At 41.2% G+C, this 16,095-nt stretch overlaps 1 protein-coding gene across 4 annotated transcripts in view; it reads left to right on the top strand.

Moving 5' to 3' along the window:
* Positions 1-16,095, top strand: part of pde3a (phosphodiesterase 3A, cGMP-inhibited) — a 386,358-nt gene that overhangs the window by 216,161 nt on the left and 154,102 nt on the right. The window lies entirely within an intron of this gene.

The following is a 16,095-nucleotide window of genomic DNA, read 5'->3' as shown; positions in this document are numbered from 1 at the left end:
TCTTTTGTCAGTGAGGTGGGCTCTGCAGTCTTCTTCAAAGGAGGTTGCTGCCCGCCGAACTGAGAGGCGCCAAGATGCATGGTTGGAGGCGAGATCAGCCCACTGGCGGTGGTCAATGTGGCAGGCACCAAGAGATTTATTTAGGCAGTCCTTGTACCTCTTCTTTGGTGCACCTCTGTCTCGATGGCCAGTGGAGAGCTTGCAACTATAAGCTTGAACTAAATTGTCAAATCATATAACTGTAATTTGAAGGTCTTTCTTTTAATTTCTGACTTGTGCTTCATCACATTTATTTATAAATAATAATTTAAGTACAACTCCGATCATCCAAAATGGTCGGGACTGGGTTTACTTCAGATACTTTAGGAAAACTGGTCTTTTAAAAAAAAAAGTCCAGTAGCAACAGCAAATCACTTGTAACAGTGTTTAAACAAACAACGAGGGAAGACTTTTTAAGCATAAATAATGTTTCATTCTCACCAAAAAAAGCAACCTGACCAAAATAGGATAAATCCAGATAACTGAGGATTTCTGATTGTTTCAGATATCCTCATTTATGCAAAATTCTTCAGAGGCAAAATGATGTTTTCCTGGGTCCAAAAAAAAAGTTGGATAACTGAGGATTTCAGACAAACCGATTTGGGATAATCGGAGTTGTACAGTGATTCATTGGAGTAAATATACAGGTGGAAAGCTCACATCACGTCAACATTTCAAAGCAGTCCAGCGCCAATAAATTTACCTCAGTAGCGAGAAAAGGAGGCAGAAGCTTGCAAAGAGAGAACAGAAGCATTCCAAATCCATACATAAAATAATGGGTAATCATTATTACCCACGATCATATCTATTGAACGTTTTGAGCACTGTGGTACGGAGAATAAACAACGAAAGCACTGTAAACGCCCAAAAGCCTTTGTGATGCCACATCATATTTTAATTAATAAAATCAGAGGAGAATGACCATAATTAGCACAGACAAATTTTAGGCGTAATGTTTAGTCATAAAAAAGGTCACATATTACTGGAAAATAATGTTCTCAATGGAGTGAAGAAAGTGTTGGTATGCAAGTCAATCAAACTTACCAAGCAGTTCAGAAGAAAAGCAAACCAAAAGTAAGGGGTTATTTCTTGAAGGATAAAAACAGTAGCGAGGTTAAGCCTTATTTGTATTGAACACTTGTGTGTGATTCTGGTGGCCATGTTATATATGAAGACGGGTTGTCCAAATGTTTGGACTTGGAAGACCACTTTAGATGGAAGGTTAAGACAGGAGGCTGACTGAGGCCACTGGTCATGCGTCAAGTACAAGATTTATTTGATGTCACCTGTCAAGCCATGAATCTTGGACCTGAGAGAATGCAGTTTATAATGTCAGGCGAAGGCCACCTTCAGCATTAGCTACAGAGCTGCATCCTGCAGGCCTGCTGCCATAGAGTGCCACACACCACCTTATTCCTGGTAGATATTTTTAATTTCCTATCATTGATCAAACCACCTTCCCTTAGAACCATCGAATGCTACACCATAGAAAACAGGCCATTTGGCCTCTCTAGTCTGTAGCAACCATTATTTTGCTAGTCCCATTGATCTGCTCCCTTTCCTTGACCCTCCAGACCCTCTCCCATCCATGTATCTATCCAATTTATTCTTAAAACTTAAGATGGTGCCTGCATTCACCACAATAGATGTCAGCTCATTCCACACTCCCACCAATCTCTGAGTGAAGAACTTTCCCCCTAATGTTCCCCCTAAATCTTTCCCCTTTCAGCTTAAAACTATCACCTCTTGTATTTTTGTCTAGACCTCTCATAATCTTGTAAACCTCTATCAAATCTCCCCTTGTTCTTCTTCACTTCAAGGAATAAAGTCCTTTCCCTGTAACTCAACTCCTGAAGATCCAGCAACATCCTAGTAAATCTTCTGTGCACTCTGTCAATCTTGTTGATATCCTTCCTGTAGTTAGTTGACCAGAACTGCACACAATATTCCAAAATTTAGCCTCACCAATGTCTTAAGCAACTTCAACACAAAATATCATCCCAACTCTGATACTCAGTACTTTGATTTATAAAAGCTAAATTGGCAAAAGCTTTCTTTATAACCTGGTCCACCTATGACGGTACCTTCAGAGAACAATGTATCTTTATTCCCAGATCCCTTTGTTCCACCACACTCCTTCTTTGAACTCACTGCTAAGATCCTGCAAACCCAACTTGATTTCTGACTCCTGACCATTAGTTCATAATGACTTCCATCACAGCGATATTTCTTCCCTCGCACACTGACTGTCCAATACCATCTTGCATCATTGAGACCCATAATCTGCCCCACATGATTAGCCCAGCACCAGTTTATCTGCTGATCTGAATGTTCTCAACTTCTGCCTGAACACCCCTTCCGCCTTATTATCTGCCCATTGACTCATCACATCTCCTTCAATGGTCCCTTGCAACATTCCTCCAAACCCCCTCATTCTGGTCCACTAGATCTTCCTTTGGTCTACCCCAAAAATCATCCCTCAAATCTAACTACATTCCTTCCTCTGGCCCCCACCCCCTTGAAATTTTGTCTGAATGTCTCAGTCATCCCCTTTCTGAATGATCCTCTCTCTCTGTCTACTTAGTGAAGATCTCACCATTGAACTCCCCGCCCCCCCCCCTACACACAGTGTCTACAATGCAGTCAGCCCACAAAGGAATTTCTACTGCACCCCTTGACTTTTATTCATGATCAGCAGTGAGAACCTTCAGCAAGATGATGCCACAGTTAGTGTGAGCTGTATGTTGTCTGGAAACCCCTAGATGAACATCAACAAACCATAGGAGAAACTGTTTATAAAAAAAATTAGATCAAATAAATGAACCTTTGGGGTGCCTCAAAAAATGAAAGATAAACACGACGATCCAACAGGTTGCACAAGGCCCGCAGCACTGCCCTCCAATTGGCCACAACTCAAGGAGCCTAACTGGCCTATCAAGGAAAGCGGATCGGAAATGCACCAATCAGCACTGAGGTGGCTTTGACCGCGCCCCTCAGCTTGAAAATAAAAGCAGAGCTGTGAACCCAAAAAAGCTTAGTGTTAACTACATTCAGCTGAGGTTCGTGTCGTTCTTTTTAAGGCAGTGTGTTCTTTCTGTGCTAACCTGAATACAGCTATAACCTCACCGGCTCTATAGGCTCCACAGAGCCATAGCTTGTAGTGGCCAGCTGCACCATCTAATTATACCCAGTAAGCAAGGATAAATAGGCTGGCTTTCCTTTTTTTTTGCTGAAAAGAAACATTTGAGGGACACCCTTTTGGAAGTCTTTAAAAGAGAACGCAGGAACTGACGCTTTAGCCCGTGGCTTCTATGCTGAAACTGATAAGAGGGAATGTTTTAAATTTTGGAGAATAAAATAATCATCTAAGGCAGTAATTGAGAAATCAAGTTGGGAATTCAAAAGAAGTGTCTTTATCCAGGGTGTGATGAAAATGTGCACTTATTCAAGCAAGCTGAGGCAAACCATGAGGATATGTGGTAGCTGGACAATGAACAGAGGTCTGTGCAGATCAAGTTAGGTCAGGAGGAATGGGACATAATTTGAGCAGAGCATAATGCTTGCCGATACTGGTTCAAATATATTCCTTGTTTTCTGTTTTGTTTTCTGTGTAATATCTGGAGTGCTTTTTTTAAAACATCCAGATTGATCGAAATGACCATCCTTATGTTTGTACCCTTTTGTTTTCAGTCCAGATATGATGGGTTTGGAAAGATGTTGATCTAAATTATAAAGACAGAAATGCTAGCTATTACACTTCAAAGTACCATTCCTTTCATTATTGCATTCGGATCTGTTCCAGAGAAATATAAATGAATTTGCGGTTTTTTCTAACCTTGATCATCTCAAACAGGTCTTTTATTGCAGAGTGCTCCCCCTGCATTAAATACTGCTCAATAGCAGTTGCAATGAGCCGCATTGCTCGGTTCATGTTGACTCGGAGAGAAATGTGTCCAGAACTTAATCTGTGTTATCTGGGACTGGAATGCTGTCATTGAAAATCGAAGATTGGCTTTGGACTTTTACTGCAGTTGATCTCAGGTCCTGACTCTTGGGGATCAAGAATGACTTGCTTGTGCGTTCCGACGTGGCTTTTGAGACTACCTTAAGAACTGCTGACACATTTGTAGATGAGGGCAGGCAGTGTCTGGTGAGTGGGGAGGCTCTGAGGTGGTGCACTCCATTTGTTGCTTACACAAGGTTTCTGTGTGCTCTGGACGCACAGACGAGTAGTTTTTGATGCGACTCCCTCTCCAGTTTAAGCAATCGTGGATTTTCAAGAGTCACTAGAGATCTTTAAATTGTTTCTTCTGTCTGGCTGTTTATCTCTTCCTATGAATGAGCTTACTTTCCATGGGGAAAAAAAGTACAGGAGCCTAAAGACGAGCACTCAGCGGCACAAAGACAGCTTCTTCCCCGCTGCCATCAGATTCCTGAAGGATCAATGAACTAAAGACACTGCCTTACTTCGACTTCTTTGTGCTCTCTCTATTTCTTTTTGTAAGGTGGTTTATATGAATGTTTGCAGTGTGATGCGGCCACAAAGCAATGAATTTCGTGACTTGTTCATGACAATAAATTCTGATGCAAATATATTCATTTGAATGTAATGTGGCTTCAGATTTTAAATAATCAAAAGAAGTTCTGATTCTACTTACTACATTTTGATTAGGTCCAGAGAGTTGATTTGTTCAGTATATTTTGCATTTATGGCTATATTCTTCTTATTGCTACATTTTGTTCAGCTGCTTACAGTCAACAATATTGTCATCAAGGATGTCTGAAAACTGAATGGACAAATAATGTTATTTCTCCCTCTTAACTACTTCACCTCCCCCTCAACAGCAAAGGAACCCTCAAAACCTTTGCACAACACTGGTGATGCTTCATTAATTCATATGTTTCAGAATCTTGGGAAATACTGAGATAAAGAATGTCAGACTTTTTCTGTCCTTTTTTAAGTTAAATTTAAGCCTAATCCTTTTACTTGTGTGTGTGTGTGTGTGTGTGTGTGTGTGTGTGTGTGTGTGTCTGACTGTCTGTCTGTGTGCCTCTCTGTCCGTGTGTCTGTCTCTCTGTGTGTACTGTTGGAGAGAGTAGCATAACTTTAAAGGCATCTGACTGGCATGCATTAGCCTTTATTTCTCTTATGGCTAAGCGGGCAGTGCTGCTCAAATGGAAGAATGTTGCTCCGCACACTCAAGCTCAATGGCTAAGTGATGCTCTGTGCCAAGTTTACATTTAGAGCAGAATAGATGCTCAATTTCTGATTTGAATTTAAAATTTCAAACATTGTGGGGACCCTTTATGAATGACTTTCAAAATCTTTGACTTGCTAATAATGCAGAGGAGTTGACTCATAAGGTAATTTATTTAATACTCTGATAAGAATTTCGTTCCCCCTCTCTGCCAAACAGCTTCGCCTTTGGTAGTGGGCTTAGATTTTCTTTTTATAATAAAATATGACTGTAATCTAATTTGTGTGATTGAGAATGCGGGGTAACTTGGATGAACTGGTATGGTCATGTATTATTTTTTGACTTTTAATATGTATTCTGCATTTTTCTCTCTCAATATTTTTATTGAGTTTTATAGAACAAGAGTTTATAGAACAAGGGTTACCAAATATGAAGAATATAAGTATATTTCCAAAAATCAAACAATATACCCCTTCCCCATGCAATGTTGTCAGAATGACCAAAAAAAAACACAAAGAAAAGAACTCTAACCCCCTACAGGGATGTTTTGACATAAAATTAAAGGTAGTGTAGTTCCGCTGACTTACTAATTGAAGGAAAAAACCAGGTACATAAACAAGTATATTCAATGATAAAGACAAACAGATTTGATGAGCATGAAAATCATCCATAAAAGGAGTCCAAATGTTATGAAAATTATTGTTAGTATACAACACAGAACACCTGATCTTTTTTAAATTAAGACACTGAGTACTAGTGGGTGGAACAGGTTCTTTCCATTTATGTCAGATAGCTCTTAATGCCATAAGAGTTGTAAATTGTATGACTTGACGATCAGATGAAGAAAATAGCTTGTTAATATCATCTAACACTTCAAACAAAGCCATTAAGGTATTAGGTTCAAGATTAACACATAATATTATTGACAAAACACGAAAAGTCTCCTTCCAATAAGGTTCAAGAGCTCGATAAGACCAGAGCAAGGTTGCTTCCTTGTTGTTACATCTGTCACATCTGGGATTTAGACAAATTATCCCATATATTTCCTGATCTTTCGACATGTAACCTTGAACTGAATAAAAGCATGATGAGCACATAATGAAGAAGTGTTAACTAATTGAACAATCAAAGCCCAATTTTTGTCTGAGATAGAACACTGTAGATCATGCTCTCATGTTCTTTTAATCTTATTGAGGGAGACCTGATGCAATTTTAAAGTCAGATCAGATATAGAGCTTATTAAACCCATCTGGGAGGGTTGTAATTTGAAAATTACATCCAGCATGTTAGAGTCACAAGCCATGGTAAAATTTGGTTATTGAATGTGTAAAAAAAAAATTCCAATCTACAAAAAAAATGTGAATTTGGTACATTGAACTTCACTGTTCAAAAGACAGGAGAAGACTGTCAACAAACAAGTCTCAAAAACACTGAATACCATTATCATACCAATTGACAAATGTTGAATCATATAAAGGAGGAGGAAGTACATAATTAGATGATATAAAACTTGATGAGGAAATACCTTTTAAATCAAAAATATTCCTGAATTGAAACCAGAAATGCGAGGAATATTTTAGTTTAGCTGAAGAAAAAGGAAGTGTTATTCTTAAAAAGGATAAAATGGAAGGAATACATCTCAGCTGACCTCAATTCCAAACTGGGCAGTCTAATCTTTTAAAATATGGAATCTAAAACAAGATAAAATATCAATTGCCCAGAAATAGTCTCTAAAATTTGGCAATACCAAGCCTCCATTCATTTTGATCTCTGCAAATGAAGCTTACTCTTCCGAGGTCATTTGTTTTTTCAAATATAGGAAGATATAATTAACTCAAGGGAATCAAAAAATGACTTGAGGATGAAGATTGGAAAGGCATATAAAAGTTTGGGCAAAATAATCATTTTAATAGAGTTAATATGACCACCCATTGAGAAAGGTGACGATCTGGACCATGTCTGCTAAATGGTTTTAACAAATGAAGAAAATTTTCCCATAATAAATGTTTGTGGTTTTTGGTGACTGGAATGGGGTCAGTTAGTTAGCTTCTGTAATTTGCTGTTTATGCAGTGGGCTGGCAGGAGAATCATTGGGGGGAGTGGAAGGAAAAGTACTTTTGTTTTCTTGAGAGCTTATCAAAGATTTTCAACCATTTTGGATTTGAAGGAAGCATGGAGGAGAGAAGAAATTATGTAATGAGTGAATCTACCTTTTAAACATTCTTGCAATCTGCATCCAACTGAACAAAGTATATTCGCCAGAACAATGCCCAGTAAAGGAAATTATGAATAGGAATGGAATTGATGGGATTATTCGCCAATCTGGATGGAATTCAATGGACCAATTGGCTTCTCCAAAGTTGAAAAGGAATGTATGATTAACCAATAATGGCATCATCCATTGGCAAAGTCACCTTGGTCTTGTACGTCCATGGCTTAATGCTCCATAGTTCCCACTTGACATGATCAAACACTTTAATCTATTTTTTAAATACAATCCTGAGGGAATGCTGAACTGGTTCAGGCACTCTCGTTTGGATGAGCCATAAAACCAAGGCTGTACTGACCATTTCAGTGGATGTAAAAGATTCTTCAAAGAAGAATGCCCCAACGCAAGCTCACAATTGCTAATCCATTTATTTATTGGCTTGTTCATGTGAATCATTGTAAAAGTGTCCAGCAACCAAGTTTTGTCTTGCGTATATAAGGGTGTAAAGAGATCCTCTTCAAAATATCCTTCTTTCATTTTTTTTTAATGTAATAGTTTCATGTGCTTCAATTTTCTTGCATAGTAAAAGTCAGAAAATCCAGATGCCAAAAATCTGGACTTCTCGAAAACTCTCAGCTTTTGTGCGCATGTTTGCATGAAGTGCATGGGTGGGTGCATTGTGTAAGTGTCTCCTCGAGAATCCAGAAAATCTGAAAACCCAGACCGACCCGTCCCCCAAGCAGTCGGGATTTTAGGATTTTTGCTGTATGCTTCTTGGGTTGGGAGGGGAAAGGTGGAAGGGTTCGGTGATGAAACTGGATACTCCCACATGCATGTTCAGTTCTGAGTTTTAGCAGCTGCTAAGCACCAAATCCAAGCTCATGCTGATGCTATGCTGCCAACAAGGGCAGTGTGCAAAAAAGGAGTGGACAGTTCTTTCCTCCTGGGCAATAATCTCTGCCATCACTTCAATACTATTCAGATTTTGCTGTGTGCAAAATTAGCCGCCAATTTTGTCCACTCATTTCCTGAAGTGCATTAAACAGAATGGGTGCCATGTGGATGTACAGTTCTTTTCAATTTCTGCTTATGCAGCGCAAACCATCTATCTGTTTTTCATTCCCATTTTATTTGTCTCTGGCAGGATCAGTTGACTGCAGCTAAAATAGTTAATTTTCTACATCTGTGGAAGTGCTTTGACCAATTATCAGTCAAAGCAAGGTAATATAGAATCTTGGATAAATAGAGGGAGTCACTGACTAGGTGGGGCCTTTTTTGTCTTCCACAGGACATGTGGAGGACTTTTGTTTGGCTTTCAGTGGAATAGAAGTAACAAACATTGCTCATATTTAACTCTTTCATTTTCAAGTAATTCTTTTTCTTGATATCATTGAGAGAGCAGAAGAACTTCGGTGTGATCAGGTGACTTACCACCACCTTCTCGAGGGTGACTGGGTAGTGTTGTATTGATACATCCTACCACTGTCATTTTACTTAAAACTTCAACCATATTTATTAACTACTACCCATTCCATTTGATGCTGTTGAAAAAGAACAATTCTGATAGGTGTGGTCCAGAAATACCGCTCTTCAGTATTTAAAATAAACTCTTTTACACAGCACAGCAAAGGCAAAATTAACTCTAACGAATGCTGTTAACATTCTTGGCAAGAGGGATCCAGAATATTTGGGGATTGTTGATGCTTCCCATGACCCATGAAGGGTCACTTTTACCATGATAAACATGCTTTCACTTAATGTTATTATAAAGTTTGGATTTGTCCCATTTGTCAAATCCTTTATTTGTGATCATTTAAAAATCCGCTTTGTTCCAAAATGTCAATCCTTAATGAAGAAGGCAGGCAGGGAACTGCCTCTCATGGGGTGGCCGTCTCACGACTCCAGAAAACTGGGTTTGATCTTGACAAACTGTGCGGAGTTTGCACGGTCTCCCTGCGACTGCGTGAATTTCCTCTAAGTGCTCCAGTTTCATCCCGTGCCCTGAAGACAAGCAGGTTGGTAGGGTTGACCGACAAGTTTGAATTGCCCCAACTGTGTTGTTGAGCCGTTGTATCCGGAGGGCGGAGGAGTAGGGGAAGAATAAAGTAGGGTTGGTGTGTGATTAGTATAAACAGCTGCTTGATGTCTGGCACAGACACAGTGAGCCAAATGGACTGTTTCTGCACTAGGTAACTCTATAATGTTAATGATATGATTTGAATGTCATAACACCTCACTTACTCAAAGACCTCAATCCTTCCCAACTACATGATAGAAAAAGAAAGAAAGAATGGTTTAAATGTGATACCTGATGTGGAGCTCGATTTGGCCTGCAGCCAATACATCTGATTTCTCAACTCTTTCCATTTAATGGTGGTTTCTGGCATGAGGCTCTGCCCCTCGGTGTGGTAGTTATGCCTGGATATCAGCCTTCCCGATTCTCCAGGAGGCCACTGGAGGGGAGATCTGAGAATCCTGCCAACCAGGTGAATTGGCTACAGATCACTGGAAATCCAGCCCTTATGATTGATTCCATTCTTTTCCTTTACTTCCTGGCAGTTGGTAAAGATTTTGGTCTTTCTGTAAGTGCAGGGTTTCAAGGCCAGTTTATGTGAATTATCCTGATAATGGTGTAGAATTCAGTAAAAAAATGCTTTAGTGTAGAAATTGATATGCATTTTTCCTGACTTTTCAGAGTGTAATTGGAACACAATTCCAATTTCAATGTGATGGGTTTTGTGATTGTTCAGTACCACTGCCGTATTTGTTCCCATTGTTATGGAGTCATCAAATCTTACAACACAGCTACAGGCTCTCCTGATCCCTGTGTTTATGCTGACAATTGTTATCAGATCTCCCTGGCAACTGACTGGATCAGCCATAGGTTGATTTGAATATTCAAACAAGGACTCTTGCGCAAATGTGCGTGGAAAAGCTCACAGGACTGTGGGTTGCTACTCCAGCTCTGAAACATAAGAAAAGCTGGGGGTCTTTCCTTGACCTACTTGTCTGCTTGCAACCGGAAGTGCTTTGAAACATCATCATAGGTGGTGATAATGGTTGAAAGATCAGAGAACACAAGGTAGCTCTGGCAGTGATACCTCCTTGACGTCCAACGTGCTGGGCCTGCTGCAGACCAGTGCCAAGACAGACCGGTCGGTGTAAGGGATGTTTTGTAGTAAACATGTTATAATGTTAAATTTTTACCACAGGGAATCAGATTACGTGCATCAAGTACATGCAAAAACATTGTTGGCTCCATGCTTGTCGCTGCTATGACTCACGTATTAAATGCACATGGAAAGCAGTGTGTGCCATTGTTCACCAAATCTGCTGCCTATGACGGAGGTGAGTTATAACATTGCGTAGAAGACTGGCACTGAATGTAAATTGGAAAGTGACCATTCACAGTCCAGGAAAGTACATTCCAGATGAACCAAGCACATTTTGTACTTTTGAGTCTGACACCACAGGGCAAAGAAAGGATTCCACTGAAAGTGTGTTGTGAAAAGAGCCATTCATTAGCGTGCTCGTGTATCGTAGCTTCGAGTTCTAATTTCTCCCCCCAGATTTCACATGTTACAGAGCAGCGATCAATTTAAGCAATAATTATGGCAAGGACAAGTGTTTAGCTTGGACTTGGGTTTATGGCAGTAACTTGACCGTATTAGGGCCTCAAATCCCTGGCTCTTTCACAGAGAGATGAACATTTTAAACCATGAAATGCAAAAATGATTTGTGAGATGACATTTTTTAGGAAAAAAATATGGCATTCAATTATAAGATGCGGAGAAGTATTCCCTTTTCACTTCTCTGGTACTTGGTCAGTGACTTAATGTCAAAGGTCATACACAAAAATAAAATGTTGTGCGCGAAACATTTCTGAATCCATGAGGCTCAGTTGCCAACAGCTTGGAGTGATATATAATGGTTGGATGGGGTGAGCTCACACCTTTATTCCACAGTTTAATAAGTATGAGGCAAGGAAATGTGTTCAACAATGCCCCAACACCTCCAAACACAGCAAGGTTCAAGGTAACCAAGAACTTCCTTTCCATCTATGTGAGATGGCAATGCAGGAACTTTCTGAAGATGATAGACTGTACCACGAATTATACAAGGAAAAGAAAATGTACAAATGTACCAACTCTGAGAAACGTTCACAAGGCAGAATATACAAATAAGAAAAACATGAATTTGCCTTCCTTTTCAATCTTTTGCAACTTTAGGGCAAAATACTCCTCATCGAAATGCTGCTTTTCAGATTTACTGACTATTGTGGAGGAGAAAACTCTTGAGACAATTCATGCACAGTGCAATCCCACAAACGCAATTGGTGTTATGCAGTGGTTAAATTGCCAGGCTATTAATGCAGATTTATGGACCATCAATCCAGAGAGCCAAGTTCAATTATTTTAGCCAAAAATAGATTTTATTCACCAGAAATTATTCACAAAAGGAAAACCGTTCAAAGTCTCTCCCCACCCTTAGTTTTGTATCCATATATTTCCATCATTGTACATTGGTACATTCATTTATATTTACACTATTGCCACCAGTGTGGGGCCTTGTCTTACTCCCCCTCTTGTTTGAGGGACTCCTCCTCAGTCTTATCCCCTCAATGCCCAGTAATGGAAGGACTCTAGACTGTGGTTCTTCCTCTCGTGTTGGCTGCACCAAGTTCAGTGCATCCCTCAGCATGTACTCCTGCAGCCTGGCATGTGCCAATCAACAGCGTTCCCTGTCCAACATATTCGTGTGCTGAAAGAGCCATAGGTTTCAGGCAGACAAGATAATCTTAGAGCTGATGATCTTCCAGCAATTCTGTGCGCAGCCCTGGGAACAGCCTGTAAATCAGAGAGTCCTCTGTAACACTGCTGCAGGGGACTTGCATCCTTCTCCACACACTCTGAGTGAATCTGCATTCTATAAAGAGGTGGGCGACAGTCTCCACTCCACCACAGTCATCTCTGGGACAATGTGTGTTGTGAGTGATGTTCCAGGAAGGATCTGGGTGGGAGGGCTCCTCTCACTGCCAACCAGGCCAAATCTTGGTTCTTGTTTGTGAGCAATGGTGATGAGGCACTCCGCCATATGACCTGGCCATTCTGCTCCAGGAACCACGCTGCCGGGTCCATTGATTCCTCGTCTCTGGGTGTCTGCGAGACTGCTGTCTGATGGTCTTGTGGTCAAAGGTGTTTGTCTGGATAAACTTTTCCACAAAGGATAGGTGATGTGGCAAAGTTTGGCTGACTGGGACATTGCACGCCAAATGGGGCCAGGCCCATCCTTCACAACACCAGAGCAGGTAGCACCTCACCTCATCACAGAACTTAGAGTCCCCGTACTTTGGTTTCATGCACAGTCTGATGCAGTCACACATAAAGGTGGTCAACAGGATGAGGGCCATGTTGCCTGTTATGTGGCAACTTGTACATGGCGAATCTTTGAACCCTGGATCCCCATATGAAAGGAAAGACAGCACTGGTGATCACCACGGCAGAAGTGCAGAATATTAGGCATTGTTCCTCTAATTTATAGGTGGCCTTGGTTTTGTAGTGCAAGAGGCAGTCTTGTCCATGCAGGAGTGGGCCACTGGGAAATCCCTGACATTGAAGGTGCTCAGGGAGTTTATCTCCCAGTGTTGTCCTGTCTCTCTGATATAGAGAAGGCCACAATGGGAGTGCAGAATGCAATAGATGAATCCCACAGCTTCACAAGATAAATGTTGCTTCACTTGGAATGACTGTTGGGGCCCTGAATGCTGGTGATGGAGGAGGCGTTGGAACCAGTGCCGCAGGGCAAGGTGCCCTGGAGACTGAGGAATTGAGGGAAAGGAATAGATTCATACCCAATAGCATACAAAAGCTTCAAGTATATAAAGAGCAAAAGAGTGTTGTAGGACCAAAACAAAATGACACTGGAGAAATAATAATGGGAAACAAGGAACAAAATGAATATTTTGCATCAGCCTTCATTGTGCTAGATGTCAAAGGGTATCAGGAAAGAAAGTGACTGCTGTTACTATTTCAAGGGAGAAGTTGCTCAGAAAGCTGAATGGTCTAATGGTGGATATATCTCCCAGACCAGATGGATTCTACCCTTGGGTTCCAAAAGAGTAGCAGTGGAGATTATGAAGATATTGGTAATTATCTGTCAAGAATCAATAGATTCTGGCATGGACCCAGAGGGCTGGAAAATCACAAATGTTACTCACCTATTCAAGAAGGAAGAGAGGCAGCAGAAAGGAAATTATAGACAGGTTAGCCTGACGTCAGTAGTTGGGGAGATGTTGGAGGTTGATTGTCAAGGATGAGATTATGAGCACATGACAAGATAGGCCTGAAGGAAAATTCTTGCTTGACAAACCTATTGGAATTCTTTGAAGGAAATGACAAGCAGGCGAGGTAAAGGAGATGCAGTGAATGTTGTGTATTTAGATTTTCAGAAGGCCTTTGACAAGGTGCCGCACATGAGGCTATTTAACAAGATAGCCCTAGAAGTAATCAGAAACCTACTGGAGTGGGATGACCATTGGTTGATTGGCAGAAAAGCAGAGAGTTGGAATACAGAGATCATATTCTGGTTGGCTGCCAGTTGCTCTTGGTTTTCCACAGCAGTCAGTGTTGGGACCACTTCTTCTACTATTGAATATTAATGATTTAGCTTATTGGTTTTGTGGCAAGTTCACAGATTATACAAAGGTAGGTGGAGGGACTACAAAAGAGATGAGGAGAACGGGCAGAGAAGTGACAAATAACGTGCTATATCGGAAAGTGTACTTTGGTAGAAAAAAGATGCAGGCAGAAAATTGAAAATTCCCAGATGCAAAGGGACCCGGGAGTCATTGTGCAGAATACCTTAAAGATAAACTTGTAGGTTGAGTTGGTGATGAAGAAGGCAAATTTCAAGAGGATTGGAATATAAGAGCAGGGATGTAATATTGAGGTTTTATAAGGCACTGGTGAGACCTCACTTAGGGTGTTGTGAACAATTTTGGACTCCTCATTTAAGAAAGGATGTGCTGATGTTAGAGAGGGTTCAGAGGAGGGTCACAAGGATAATTCTGGCAATGGAAGTGTTGTCATATGAGGAGAGTTTTCAGCTTTTAATCTAGAGTGGAGCAAGATGAGACGTGCTACACTGCTTCTTTCAAATTGTTCATAGAGTGAGTTCTGTGATCCACAGCCTTAAATTTATTAGAATTTAGGAGAATGAATGGGAATCTCATTAAAATATTTTGAATGTAGAATGGCATGGACAGTTAATGTAGATGTCTAGGACAAGAGGGCTCGCCTTTAGGACTGAAGGGTGTCCACTTAGAACAGAGATGTGGAGAAATGTCTTGAGCCAGAGGGTGGTGAATCAGTGGAACTTATTGCCTCAGGCCATTGTGGAGGCCAAGTCATTGTGTGCATTTAAGGGAGAGATCGACAGGTTCTTGATTAGTCCAGCCATAAAACTTTATGGGGAGAAGTCTGGGCAATGGGGCTGAGTGGAAAATGGATGTTCGTGATTAAATGGCAGGGCAGACTCAATGGGCTGAATACTCCATATCTGCTCCAATGGCTTATGTTCTTAAACCAAATCCCCAACACTCTCAGATAGTCAGATCTGGCTCTGAAGGGGATGGTAGATTGGTCAGACCAGTTACAAAGAGCATTGCCTTCATCTTCTTCTGGTTTATCCTGGTACCCGATGCAGACTCAAAATGGCTGCAGATGTTGATCAGTCTGTGGACCAATCTTGTGTCGGAACAGAAGACCATGATGTTGGCAATTTACAGGGAGGCCTTGACCTGAGTGCCTCCATTGCCTGGCAACACCACTCCTTTTATGCCCTTGTCCTTCTTGATGGATTCAGCAAAGGGCTCTATGCAGGACACAAATAAGACTTGAGAGAGGGTTAAAAGATGATCTTGGAGGACTCCAAGGAGAATAGCCCAACTTGCCGGCTCTTCACCTCTCAGAGCTCCTCCCTCATAGCCACCCCACTGCAAAAGGAGGAGTTGCTGCAGGTTAATTTGGAGTTGGATCAGTTCCTCTGTATTATTCTCCACACACTTTTGAGGATAAAGAACCTCTTGATCTTCTCCTTGGTCTCTTCCCACCAGTTCACTGTGGAGTCAATCAAGGGCTTCACAGTTCTCCAACTAGCGTACTCCTTCTTTGGTTCATCTACCTTCTCTGGGGTCAGCAACCATGTTCAGCTTCCACTCTCACCTACCTGCCTTCTGGTCCTCCTGTAGGTGACAGGAGGCAGTGGACAGAGAAGAAACCTGACGTGACATCAGTGGTGTTGACCGTGAAGGACTTCAACACGAAGTTTATCAGGGACCAGGTTGAGCCCATCCGCTCTTGACCTGGTGGGCTGCAGCTGGGCTCCACCTACAGGTATGCTGAAATACTCATGTGACCTTTACCAGCTCCATCAAGAGTCTGGAGAAGCTGTCCAGTCTGCTATCAGCACCGCCAAATCATCCATCCACATCTATGATACAGTTGAAGTTACCAGCCAGAATTACTGGCCTGGGAGCTGGTAGAAGACACCCTTGCCACCTGCAATGCTCAGGCGAGGCTACACATTGATCAATCTGAATGGAGTGCACAATGTGTTAGGTCCACTGTGAGCAGATACCATCAAACCACT

The sequence above is a fragment of the Narcine bancroftii genome, chromosome 13 (assembly GCF_036971445.1).
Source record: "Narcine bancroftii isolate sNarBan1 chromosome 13, sNarBan1.hap1, whole genome shotgun sequence".
Lineage (NCBI taxonomy): Eukaryota > Metazoa > Chordata > Chondrichthyes > Torpediniformes > Narcinidae > Narcine > Narcine bancroftii.
This window is presented reverse-complemented; position numbering and strand designations above follow the sequence as displayed.